The sequence below is a fragment of the Echinops telfairi genome, unplaced genomic scaffold, assembly GCF_000313985.2.
Source record: "Echinops telfairi isolate 266 unplaced genomic scaffold, ASM31398v2 ScPeMD7_7467;HRSCAF=8505_1, whole genome shotgun sequence".
Taxonomy (NCBI): Eukaryota; Metazoa; Chordata; class Mammalia; order Afrosoricida; family Tenrecidae; genus Echinops; species Echinops telfairi.
In genome coordinates, this window is record NW_022111368.1 from 30,576,813 (window position 1) to 30,588,788 (window position 11,976).

At 42.1% G+C, this 11,976-nt stretch overlaps 1 pseudogene; it reads right to left on the minus strand.

Moving 5' to 3' along the window:
* Positions 1–2,698: 2,698 nt before the first annotated feature.
* LOC115873269 lies at positions 2,699–2,811 on the minus strand (annotated as a pseudogene).
* Positions 2,812–11,976: the final 9,165 nt, after the last annotated feature.

Below are 11,976 nucleotides of genomic sequence, written 5' to 3' on the forward strand. Positions count from 1 at the left end.
GGGAGCTTAAGTGGAGAGCAAATGTTTTGAGAATGACGAGGGCAATGAATGTACAAATGTGCTTTACACAATTGATGTATGTATGGATTGTGATAAGAGTCGGATGAGTCCCTAATAAAATGATTTAAAAATAAATAAATAAAATAAAAATAATAAAATACCATAAAACAAAAGAAAACAGAAACTGAGATGCACAAAGAGAGGTCAGTAGTCAGCCTTTTGAGGAAAACAGTTGGTGGAAAAGACCAGATCTGAAGGTAAAATGGAAGTCACCTGGCACAATGTTACCAACTTTACCTATAATTTTAATGCAATTCTAATCAAAATCTCAATAGGCATTTTCATTGACATACACACATTGATATTCTGAATTTACCTGAAAGAATAAAGGCCAAGATAAATCAGATAAAAATATTAGAAACAAAGAATCTGCCTGACAAGGTACAAAGAAAATTAATCTAAAGTAAGTTGGAAGTAAAATGGTAAGTTCATAAGCAGGTAAGATGCCAAAGATGAACAAAAAGCTATTGAAGTCAAATAAAGAGACCAGAAAGAGACCCAAGTATAAATGGGTCCTTAGTACCAAATGGACCAGGCAGTGTTTCATTCACTGAAACGCAGAACCAGCTCTTATGGCATCTACTAGGAAAAGCATAAAATAAAAGAAGCACTATAAGTTATTATTTTTTAAAATAAAGGATGCATTATAAATTATTTTGAATGGACCAGGGACAATTTCTTTCTGCATTGAAATTCCATTATCAGAGAACTGCCCTTGAATCTCTACCTCCCATCACTCAATAAATAAATCTCAGATTGATTAAAGATCTCCATGTAAGTCGCAAACCATTAGAAATGCTGGCAGAACCTCCAACAACGAGAGCAGGGCAGCAACAGAACCCGACCGGCAGCACAGGAAAAGACACCCAAGACGAGAGCAGAAACGAACGCACTGGCAGATAGAAAACCCGTGGGAACAGCCAACAAGGCAGGAAGTAGGTTCCTTGAAAGGTGAACAAGCTTGACAGAGGAAAAGAAAGAGAAGCTGCAGACATCTAGAGTCAGAGATGGAGAAGGAGACATCACAACAGATCCAAAAATACTAGAAAATAAAAAAGGTTTCATGTTATCTAGGAGGAGGAAAGGACTCCCCAATAAGACACAAAAAGCATATATCATTAAGTATTCCTTAGTACAATAAGGGTCTTTTTAAAAAAATATTTTTAACTTTTATTGGACCCAGGATTTTGAATGCAGAAACAAAAATAAATCAGGAAAGTTCCTCTAAGGGTAGGGTAACCAGTAGCTGGTGGTATTGGGCGATCAAGCTTCCTCTATGAAGATTCATGTCATTTAATGGTGTTACCAGGTCCTTTTTAAAGTTTTGGTTTTTTAAAGAGACACAATGAGAAAACATTTTAAATCTGAAAAACACAAGGCCAACAACACAGTGAAAAGAAAGGGGCACATTTATGAGCAAGAAGGCTTCTAAAGGAGAACAAGATTATCACGTGGGGATACGATCCAGGGCCACTGAGTCCATTCTGACTCGGAGTGACACTGCAGGGCAGCGTAGAGTGGCCGTGGGGTGCTGAGCTTTACTTAAGCTTTACTTAAGATGATAGCACACACCCTCATCCTTTCCTGCAGAGCCACTGCTGGGTTCAAGCTGCTCCTCTTGTGATTAGAGATCATTGCATCACCCACGACACCAGGGTTTTTACAGGCAAATAAACTTTAAGCAACACCGAGTTTCCATTTGATATTCCTTAACATGACCAAACTTGAATAGGCTGATGTATTTCTATTTGTCAGGATAAAAGAGAACAGGAATTGTCAAACTCTGCTAATAGTACAACTTGATTCAACTGCTTTGGAGAGTAGTTTCTTAATAACTGGAGCCCCAAGGGTAATCATCCAGCAATTCCAGACATAGGCCAAGGCCCCTGATGCAGGTAGACTAAGTAAGCTTCGTCATCACAACATACTGGAAACTTTGCAAATGTTCGACAGAAGGAACAAACCAATCAGACCTGGAGAAAGCCAGCCAGCCAGAGTGCCTCTTCGAAGAAAGGACAGCAAGACGTGCCCTCCTTTATTTTACAGACGTCACCCAGAGGGACCAAGCCTCAGGATATCATGTTTAATAAATGTAAGGGGAGCCTCTTTTGAACGAACACTGGCGTTGCAACAATGAACTAGAATGTAGTGAGGATGGCACAGGAGCCAGCAAGCATTCGTCCTTCTGTGTGTCTGGGAGCTCTGTGAGTTAGAGATGACCCACGACACCTAAGAAACCACACCAGGAGGAAGACAATCCTTAATCAAGTATCAGCATTTTCATACGATGAAGCACTGTCACAGAATTTAAATGAACTTAAATACTATGATAGAATTTAAATTTAGATTTGTATAGATCAACAAAAATATGTGTTAATGTAAAGTTGAACGCAGTTTGCAAAGGCTAAGGAGGACAGTGAAAGCCCCGGATTCACGTGCATAGTCCCCAGGTGGATTAAGCCGCCTCTGAACTCCCTCTGAACACAGGGATGTGGACAACCACCTACAAACACAACTATCAAATGCACTGCCATCAAGTCCTTGCTGACTCACAGTGACCCTTTAGAAGAGGTTACAACTGCCCCTGTGAATTTCTGAGACTGTAGCTCTTTTTTGTTTGTCTGTTTTTCACATTTTTTAAAACATGGAACGCTTCACGAATTTGCGTGTCATCCTTGCGCAGGGGCCATGCTAATCTTCTCTGTATCGTTCCAATTTTTTTTTTAGTATATGTGCTGCCGAAGCGAGCACTGTTTTTCACATTTTAAAATGTCTTAATTTAGAAATTTTGGGGAGGTAGGTCTTTTTATTTATTATTAATTGGGAGTAAATACAAATATCATATCATTCCATAGTTCAATCACCTCCAGCAGAATTGTACAATTGCTACCACAGTTTCTAAACATTCTTTTCCTTCCTGAACTCCTTGACATTGTCTCTCTTTTAACCGCTCCCCACGCCCCCATTGTACCACCCACCCCAACTGTAACTCTTGTAGGAAGTAGGAAGTTCTTTCTTTCTCCCACAGAGCAGCTTTTGAACTGCTGCCGTTGCAATTTGCAGCCCGTACTGCACAGACACTAGGCACCCAGAACTCCTGTCTTGTCTGCAGACCAGTTGAGTTGGAAAGTGGGTTACTGAAGATACAGTCTGGCTTGCTTATTTATTTATTTGGTTGAAAAATCAAGTTGATTTTATTTATTTTTTAAATAAATCATTTTATTGGGGGTTCTTATAGTTCTTGTAACAATCCACACATCAATTCTTTCTAGCATATTTGTACATATCTGCCATCATCATTTCCAAAACATTTTCTTTCTACTTGAGCCCTTGGTATCAGCTCCTCTTTTTTCTCTCCCTTGCCCACCCTCCCACCCCTGTGAACCCTTGATAATTTAGAAATTTCTTTTATTTTCATATTTTACACCGTCCGCTGTCTCTCTTCACTGATGTTTCTGTTGTTCGTCCCCCTGGGTGGGGGTGGAGGTAAGGGTGGATTGTAGGTGGATCACTGTGGATCATTTCTCCCCCTTCTCCCCCCACCTCCTCCCACCCCATGGTTACAGTTTGGTTTAAATTTAACATCTAATCCTTGTTTTTCTTTTTACCCATTTTTAACTTGTCCTAGATTTTATTACTTAGAGAACAGAAATGATTGCCTCACCGTTCCAGAGACTAGAAATCTGGGTTCGGGGCTTCAGCAGTGTGGGCTTCTTCTGAGGGCATTGAGCGGCCGCTGCTCCATGCCTGCCTCCCAGCCTCGAGGCGCTGCCACCAGTCCCTGGCATCCTGTATCTGCTGCTTCTACACGCGTCTGCTCATGGCCTCTGTGTTGGGTGTGACCTGTTCTCCGGTCTGCTCTCTTTTAAAAGATGTCCCCTGGAAAACATGAGGATCGGGACCCACCCTGCTCTAGTCTGACCACGTTTAATGTAACTGAAAACAAGAATGGATTTCCCGAACAAGGTAATATTAACAGGTGGAAGAATTAGACTTCAGCGTTTTGTTTTGTTCTAGAGAGATACAATTCCGTCCGTCACATGGCGAATAGGACAGACATATTAAGGCAAACAGAAACCTGAGTGAGGGCCTGTGCTCCCTGTGGCGGAACACCCGGGCATGGACATCAGGCAGGCTTTGAAAGTCGGTCCACCTTTTAAGAGAAATGTGCCCTTGAATGTTCACCTAACTTTTCTGAGCCCGCGTTCCCTTTTTTCTAAAACTGTAAATACGAGTATCCACACTGGATTTTAAAAATGAAGGTTGAGAGCAGTCAGAGGGATTGGAAAGCGCCATCCCTCCGCACTGTCTCAGCATGACACTGCTTATTGTAGACCTAGGCCTTCAGACCCATCACCTCTTTTCGCCTTCTTCAAGCATTCATGAGCCTCTCGATTTTCCCTTTCTCTTTTTCTCATGGTCATCAAAATAATTCCCACAGCAATATGTTCACTTTTTATAGCAGCAAAGCCACGGGACGCGGTCACCCGGATGCGATGAACTGCTCAATTTGGGGTCTTGGCGACCCGTGAGCCGGCTCCAAGCAGCCACGACAGGAAGCAACCCCTGGCGTATCCAGCTGCATCTTCTACCGGCCTGGGGCCTGCCTCGGTGACCGTGCTGCCATGTCCGCTCTCTTTTCCTAAAGGCCACTCAGCAAAGAGCCCCAAAGGATGGAGCACTTGACTTCTAGCTGAAAGGTGGTAACCCCCCAAAAGGTGACTCAGAAGGCCAGCCCGGCGGCGGTCATCCTCTGAAAGGTCCCCGTCTTGAAAAGCAACGTGGAGCCGAGTTCTACTCTGCACCCCAGGGATCACCGGCGAGAGGTCAGAATCCACTCCAACGCAACTGACAATGGCAACAATTAAACACAGATAACAATTAACCACATACAAGGCACGAGCCACCTGAGAAGCGGCAAATACAGAGGAGACATTTAGCTCGGAACCCTACCTACCAATTGTGAATCAAAAGATTGCGATAATGAAGCAGTGACTCCAGGTGGCAGTGATTTATATGCATTGAGAGACAATGCAGCCATCAGAGGGACCGGGGAAGATTTATTATCACAGATTACAGTTGTTCCAGCATAATTTCATTTAGGTTATTAAATTGGTAAATCAAGGAAACACCATCAGCCCTAGTCTGTCTTCCTTAAGGCATTTAATAAAGCCTTCATTATATCATCATTTATTTTGGATAAACAGAACAGTATCGTGCTGTCTATGAAGGAAGAGCCTTAGGTCTCTGAATAATTGTACCCACTATCTCATTCTATGTCGCCCTGTAGGGCAGTTAAAGGGTTATGGCTGAGGGGCTACCTTGCTTAATGCTTTTATTGGTGGTTTGAATTGGTCCTTAGTCAAAAAACTTACACATTTAAGTGACCATAGTATCCAATTTATTTTGTCGGATTGGAATAATTTGCATTTCATTAAAGATAATAACTGCATAACCTTCATTATTGCCACCCCCAAGGGAAAATGTGGTTTCATTTCTTCCTAATGAGAGAAATGAAATCCAAATAATCAGACTTTACTGTATAGGCACACTCTGATTTATTTGCTGTTTGCTTTATTGCACCTCACAGACCCTAGGTCCATTTGTAAGTGGAAGGTTTGTGGAAATCCTGGGTCAAGCGAATTGAGAAGCATCATTTTCTCAACTGCATGTGCCCATGTCATGTCTCTGGGCACATTCTGGTCATTCTCACAATGCTTCAAGCTTTCCCACAATGCTATTGCACCTCTACCACCTCTTATCTGGCAGTGCGTCCTACTGTGGTAGCTAATGCAATGCTGTGGTGCTGGAAGCTATGTCACTGGTTTGTCCAGCAGAAGCACCCATTGTGAACAGGCTTCAGCAGAGTTTCCGGAGTAAGAACGGACTGCGAAAAGGAGTAGGCTGCCCACGTCTGAGCAACTAGATCCTTAGACAGCAGCAGAATGTCGTCGGATATTGAAAACCTCATGAATCGAAGCATAACATTGTCAGATACCGTGCCGGAAGGTGAGCCCGTCTTCAAGAACTTCATTTGCTGAGAGAGCACCAGTAAAAATGAGAAGAAACAACTGAAAGCGTCTATTTATTCTTGGCACTTGGAATGTACATAGTATGAATCTAGGAAAATTGGACTAAATCCAAACTCACTCTTATTGAGTCAATTCTGACTCATAGTGACCCTACAGGACAAGATAGAAGGGATTTCTATCTGGTGGATGTCTGAGACTGTACCTCTTTATGGGAAGCGAAAGGCTTGTCTTTCTCCTGAAGAACTGCTGCTGGGTTGGAATGGCTGCCTGATGCAAAAGCATTGCACTGCTAGGGCTTCTTTAGGAAAGACAGAAGCTGTCAAAAATGGAATAGAATGCAAAAAGATCAATTTCCTGAGTCCTTGAGAGCTGAAATGGATTGTATTGGCTATTTTAACTCAGAAACCTGTATGGTTTATTATGCTCAGAATAACAGATTCAGGAGGAATGCCATCATATTCATTATCAAAACGGGCATTTCAAGGTTTATCTTAAAGTTCAAAATAGATGCTGTCTGTGAGAGAATAATATTTACATAGGCATAAGGAAATCCAGTCAATACAACTATTACTCAAATGTATGCTCTAAAGTTAGCGATATAGAAATTGAAGAATTCTACCAATGTCTTCAGTCAGAAATTGATCAAACATCCAATTAAAATGCATGGGAAATTATTGGTAATTAGAATGGAAAAGTTGGGTGGGGGAGGAAGGAACAGTAACTAGAAAATATGGCCTTGGAGGTAGAAACCAAGCTGGATATCACATGACAGAATTCTGCAAGACCAACAACTTCTTCACCGACAATACCTCTTGTCAACAATACAAATGGTGACTATACAGATGGATTTTTCCAGATGGAGTACACAGAAATCAAATGGACTACATCTAGGGGAATTGAAGATGGAAAAGCTCAGTATTAGTAACTAAAACAAGACCAGGGGTGACTGTGGAACAGACATCAATTGCTTATACATAGGTCCATCTTGAAGCTGAAGGAAATTCAAGCAAGTCCACGTGAGTCACAATACGACCTGAGTCTGCACCACTTGAAGTCTGAGAACATCTCAAGAACAGATTTGACACTTTGAACACTAATGATATAAGGCTTGCTAAACTGTGACGGTATCAAGAACAATGTACATAGAGGAAACAACAAGTCAGAAAAGATCAAAGTGAATGTCTGAAAGGACTCAAAAACTTGCTAAAGCCAATGGGAGAAATGATGAAATCAAGCATATCTTAAACTGGAAGCATTAATGAAAAAAATGCAAGCCTCAAGCTGCAATATTGAAAGATTCTGTGGGCAAAATGTTGAATGATGCAGAAAGCATCGAAAGAAGATGCAAAGAATACACAGTCACCGTACCAATAAGAAGTAGATCACATTCCGCCACTTCAAGAGGTAACATTTGACCAAGAACCACTGGTACCAAAGGAAGAACTTCACACGGCACTGGATGCATTAGCCCCAAACGAGACTTCAGGTATTGACAGAATAGCAATGGAACTGTTTTGACGAGCCACTGAAGCACCGGAAGCACTCACTCATCGATGCCAAGGAATTTGTAAGAGAGCTACCTGGCCAACTGACTGGAAGAAATCTATATTTGTACTTATTCCAGGGAAATGAGTACTGACAGAATGTGCAAATTATAAAGCAATATTAATAATATACATGCACGTAAAATTATGCTGAAGAGCATCCAATAATGGTTGCAGCAGTACACTGACATGGAGCCTCTAGAGAATCAGGCTGGATTCAGAAAAGAACTTGGCACAAGGGATATCACTGCTGTTATCAGATGGATCTTGGCTCCAAACAGAGGAAGACAGAATGATATTTACTTGTGTTTTATGGACTATACCAAGGTATTCAACTGTGTCGACCATAATAAACTTTGGACAGCCTTGAGAAGAATCAGAATTCCAGAGCACCTATTTGTGTTCATGCAGAACCCGTACACTGATCAAGAGGCAGTTGTGTGAACAGAACAAGGGAATACTGCATCGTTAGGAGGCCGGAAAGGTGTGTGTCAGAGTTGTGCTCTCGCAGCATACTCATTCAATGTTTATGCTGAGCAAATCATCAGAGAAGCTGGCCTAGGTGAAGAAGAACACAGCATCAGGAATGAAGGAAGCCCGATTAAGTGCCTGCGATGTGCAGCTAACACCATTCTTCTTGTTGAAAATGAGGACGTCTTGAAATACTTGCTTATAAAGATTGAGGATTTCAGCCTTCAGTATGGATTATAATTCAATGTAAAGAAAACCAAAATCTTCACAATTGTACCAATAGGTAACATCACATGATAAATTGAGAAAAGGCTGAAATTGCCAGAATTTTGTCTTGCTTCAATTCACAGTCAATGCTCATGGAAGCAGCAATCAAGAAATCAAAAGACACATTATGGTGGCTAAATCTGCTGCTTAAGACCTCTTTAGGGAATTGAAAAGGGAGGAGGTTACTTTGAGGACAAGGGTGTGTGTATGTGAAACAAATCCATAGATACTCACATGTGTATAAGAAAGAGCTTTATTTACAAGAGCAGTTGAGTATTGAGAAAACATCCCAGCCCAGTCCAGATCAAGTCCATAAGGTTGATATTAGCCCATCTGTCCAATGCCAATCTATAAAGTCTTCTTCAGATGCACGAAACACATGCAAGGATGCCGAATGCAGGAAGATCACAGGCCAGAGGGCGGAAGTCTTGTGGATCCAATGGTGGTGTAAGCATTTCAGTGCTGGCAGGGGTCTCCATGTGGTTTCTCTGGCTCCAGAGCTCTGACTCCATCAGCCTCTCAACATGTTTCTTCTCCACAGGGATGTCTTGCAGGGAGTAAGTATGTGTCCTGCCTCCAGCAAGTAATTTATCTCCTTAGGGGCTGGACTCTACCCCTACACTCTGAATCCTCAAATTGACACCAGATTATGTCACTACCACAGTGTGCTCGACCCAAACCTTAGAATTTTCAGTTGCCTCCTCTGCATGTGAAAGTTAGACATTGAATTAAAAATGACTGAGGGAAAATCCATGCATTTGAATCATGGTGCTGGCAAAAAATACTGAAAATACCATGAATGACATGTCCAAAGAACAAATATTTCTGCAAAGAAATACAAAAAGAATGGTCTTTAGAAGCAAGGGTGGTGAGACTTCGTCTCATTTACTTTGGACTGTCAGGAGAGACCAGTCCCTGCAGAAGGACATCATGCTTGATAAAGCTGAGGGTCAATGAATAAAGCAAAGACCTTGGACAAGACGGATCGACACAGAAGCTTTAACAATAGACTCAAATGTAACAACCTTGTGAGGATACTGCAGAGCTGGTTAGTGTTTTGTTCTATCGTCCCTAAGATCACCGTCATTTGGAACTGAGTAGATGTCACCTGATAACAACATTGCACAGTTAACAAACTGCCAAGCCCAAACACCCACTGTCATGGGGTTGATTCTGACTCATAATGACCTAGAGGACTTAATGGGGCTTCTGGGACAGCGAAACGTTCTAACAGCAGACAGGCGGCCTCTATTTTTTCCCTCGGACTTTGGGGTGAGTAGCCCAACGTTTAACTCGCTGTGCCAGCCCAGAATAGAAGAAAGGGACCTTTGACATGCACCAAGAAACCAAATATATGGCTAAGACATGCCTGTACTGGCTTGAGTTTTAGAGAGCCACGGCTCTGGTGATGCCTAAGGCTTGGTCACTTTTATTCCCCTTGGGAAATCTCTTCTCGCATGGAGAATGCATGGGTTAAGAGAAGGTAGGGTCAGAAATACCTGGTGATTTTGTTTTACTTAACATTGACTGTGAGTCCAGCAGAGATACCGCTCCTAAAAGGGGTCATAAAGTTCTGAATGATCTCACATCAGTGGTGCGGATGGGAGTATTGGAAAGTCTGTGTACTTTGTGTTGGTGAGACTTCTGGTTTGGAGTCCCAGTCTAGGCAGCAAGCCACCAATGAGGTTCTGACAAGCTGCAAGCCATTCAGATAGTGAAGGTTTGAATAAATTACTTTTCAGCATGTTCTCAAAATCCAATCCTAAATGTAGTATTTTATCGTGGGGCTCTCTGGAACAGAAAATCAAATGAAAATTTGGGGAAATCTGCTCCTCCGGCCAAAAAATGCTGTACATTAGTCAAGGTACGGTATCAATCTTAATTTCTTAGTTTTGAGGCATGTTGGGATATTTTTTTTAATTTAGATTTTTCATTTTACTTCTTTTGAGTATTTGAACTTTTGAATTTGGGGTTCAGTTTGGTAATCACCAAATTACCAGTTCAGGAAAAGAATTAAAATGCGTTTATAAAAGTCACACACACAAAGGTGCTCATTTCAGCAGTATGTGCAACCGCAATAGCTGAGACACAAATGAAGACTCACTAAGAGAAACAAATACAAAACCCCACACACACTGCCATCTGGGAGATGCCAACTCATTGTGACAGTTTGGGAGAAAGTCTTATGGGAGAAAACAGCCTCAACTTTCTCACGTGGAGCAGTTGGTGAATTTGAACCTTCAACCGAGAGCAGTGTTTCTTAACCTTCCTAATGCCGCGACCCTTTAATATAGTTCCTCATGTTGTGGTGACCCCTCAACCACAAAATTATTTTTGTTGCTACTTCACAACTGTAATTTTGCTACTGTTATGAATCAGGCGACCCCTGTGAAAGGGTCGCTCAATCCCCAAAGGGGTCGAGACCCACAGGTTGAGAACCGCTGACCTAGAGGCTAGAGACTCAACACTTGACCTAACAGTGCCAGCAGGGCTCCTAAAAGGACAGACCTTGGGTTCTGCCTGAACTCAGTGCGGGACCTGACTTCATCACTTATTCGTTCAGTGACCAGGAACCAGCCCCTTCACCACACTGAAGGCTTGCTGGATAATGTGGGTGCTACTGAATTATGGTCCACCTGTCTGGGTGAATATTTTGACAGCATTAAAAAGGTTTAAGAACCTGGTAGTAACATGCAGAAATGCTGATGATAGGAAATGAAATGAAACACGGACACGGGCCTGAGCTCTGCAACCGAAGAGGCCAGTAAAGGGACGAGCAGAAAAGACCCTGCACCGCTAAGCTCTGTGTTTTCTCTGGATGCCGTTTTCTCTCTTCTTATCCTTCTTGTTTTCCAGTGTTTTCAGATAAGTACATGCTACTTTTATGATCTTCTTTTTAATCCATAAACAATTTTGACCTAGTTTTATTATGTAGGCTCCATCTAATATGCTCCCTTCCCTCACTGAAGACTTTGGCGATAGGATGTTAAAAGACTGAGAATAAATATCCGAAGATTGTATCAGATAACTCATAAGAACTTAGAAAAAAATTAAAAACGTGGACTATGGCTGAATCTATTAGAGCCAGAAAAGCAACTGTCTATGTGCTTCAAACAGTCACAAATGGCTTCGAGGCAAGAGGGCGGTAAGATAGTGAAGTGGGCCAAAGATAACTGCGCTGGAGGCAGCATACTGTACATAAAGCTGAAAACATGGACCCTGCACAATAAACCAAAATTACAGCTGAGTGCAGACAAATGTTCATAAAATAAACGTGGCACTAATCCAAGCTTAAAAGCATATACTTAAGGATGGCACTCGTCCATAACAAAGCTTCAAGTCTCATTACCAAGAATGCTACATGCAAACCATCAAGCGCACAGCAGGGGAAAAAAATCCAAGGCAGGGGGTTGAAATGCCACAAGCAAAACACAGAACAGGAAGCAAGCAGGGCTCATATAACACTGTGGAAGTTCTTTGCTTGAACAAGCCAGTCACTCTTAACTCGCTCACGAGTTAAGGAATGCTGGTGAAAACAAAACCCCAAGCACACAGATGACAGAGAGCATTGTGCTATGCAGATGTGGACATGCCAGACTGGC